Here is a 2,059-nt window from a genome sequence, read left to right on the forward strand (position 1 = left end):
ATAATATACTTAGGGTTTGATGATGAAAGGGTTTCATAAAAAAAATGATATGTTATAACCCGTTTAAAAGCTATTTGGATTTGGTGACCCATGACCCGCTTATGTTTTTTATTATAAAATTGTTTATTAATTATAAGTAATATATTTTTCTTTTTAAATTGGATATTAAATTTTAGTATATCCTTATTTTATAGGATTTTCATACCAAATAATTGGTAAGATTAATTTTTAATTTAATGAGATGTTATAACCCGTTTAAGAGCTATCTGATTTTGGTAAGACCCATACCCATGAATTTGGGTTAAATCAATGAGAGGCCTCCATTTAAAAATCAAGCAATCTGGTGGCTTCCTTAAAAAGGGGGGAGGGGGGGGGGGGGAGAAACGACCATATCGCGACACGTAGGATTTTAGGGTCTTCGTTTATATATATATATATATATATATATATATATATATTGGATATCCCTGAGTTTTTGTTATAGGCGTGACTTCTTAATCAGATATTCATTTCATAATTCCAAAATTATTCTCCTTTCCATGCCCGTTAATTAAAAAAACAACTAATATATATGTTCACCTCAGATTATGGACATGATATATATCTGATTCACCCAAAATAACACTGTATAGAAAGGTAAAAACTGAATCATATGTACATTTCAATATATAGTAAAATTTGACTTTTAACGAGCTAAAACATTAATTAATTGCAGTTATCAGCTATTATTACGTGTTTATTCTTTGCGGATAATTATTTTGACACCGTTGAAGTGTTTAACCGTTAACAGAAAGGTTAAAATTTCAATCATAAAAAAAAAAGAAGACGACTTTAGTAATGATGAAGTCATGAAACCAAGAAACCAACTGTATAAGCTGAAAGCTGCTTGCATTAAAACAAACATATCAATATTCTTCAAGCTTTAGAACACAAACAGCATTAATATATACACGTAATTATGTAATATATTATGTAATTATATAAATATATGCACGCACTTGGTTTTTCATAACCAGTTTTATGTTGAGAAATATACGGTACACATTAGTGCGTGCAATACACCAGCCAGCCAATTTTGTATTATATATAGCTTAGCCACTAAACCACTGTGCCAAACATATATTAGTTCTAATATAACCATCAGATGGTCTTATAAAAACTTACATGTGGCCTTCATAGACACCGAAAGAAATTCATATCTTACCACCCAAATTCCCACCTGAACCAGATGGATTCCACTGATGATAATCAGCATAAGGGTAAGTAAAAGAATGCGGTGCTTGGTAGAAACCACCACCACCGCCATCAGTAGTGTTTCCCATCCTCCTAGTAGGGTAATGATCATTGGCTCTCTGAGGTGGAGTAATCGGCTGAATTGAACTCGAATGAGCTGGCCCCAAAGGAAACCCTGTATGAATCTCATTGCATGCATATCGAATCAACTCAGCATTTGTGGCATCAAGCTCCTTGTGAAGCAGATCAACCTGTCTTTGAAGGAATGAAATGGCTCCAACACACCCGTAAACAGGATCCCTAACGCGAGCCTCGGCTTCATATGCGAGAGAATTGACTGCATCTTCTCTCTGGTGAGGCAGGAGATCATTGAGAAGCTTAGTGACATTGCTGGCACCGAAGATTTTGTGGACGTTTGCGAATTTCTGCGGCTCCTCCGGAGGGAAGTAGGGTGCAAAGATGCAATTAGGCATGCATTTTCTCCTCAAGAATTTGCAGGCAGCACATGGAGAGTTGTAAGAGCTTGATGAAGACATTCTCCTTTTTGTTTAAACTGCAATCAACATTATATCTATTAGTTAAAGAATATATCCTGCATGCAAATTCTTGAATTTCACATGGCTAATTTTGCATTTCAAGAGTACGTTGCAAGAAAAACTAGAAGTAATATAACTTATTACCCCTTATGTCGATCTTGAATATGTGACATACTATATACAGTTTTTGCTATCAAAAGTAGACTCTTTAGTGTATCAATGTTGCCATATTATTAAGTTGGATTTCTATTCTGAGTTTGCTTTCATGTAGACACAGAAACATCTTAAGA

The 2,059-nt window shown here is 34.4% G+C and overlaps 1 pseudogene; it reads right to left on the bottom strand.

The window, feature by feature from the left end:
* Window positions 1-1,193: 1,193 nt before the first annotated feature.
* On the bottom strand, window positions 1,194-1,769 carry LOC143633512 (protein LATERAL ORGAN BOUNDARIES pseudogene; annotated as a pseudogene).
* Between the last annotated feature and the right edge of the window lie 290 nt (window positions 1,770-2,059).

The sequence above is a fragment of the Bidens hawaiensis genome, unplaced genomic scaffold, assembly GCF_021521415.1.
Source record: "Bidens hawaiensis isolate Kalapana, Puna unplaced genomic scaffold, B.hawaiensis_p1.1 tig00006773_1, whole genome shotgun sequence".
NCBI classification, from domain to species: domain Eukaryota; kingdom Viridiplantae; phylum Streptophyta; class Magnoliopsida; order Asterales; family Asteraceae; genus Bidens; species Bidens hawaiensis.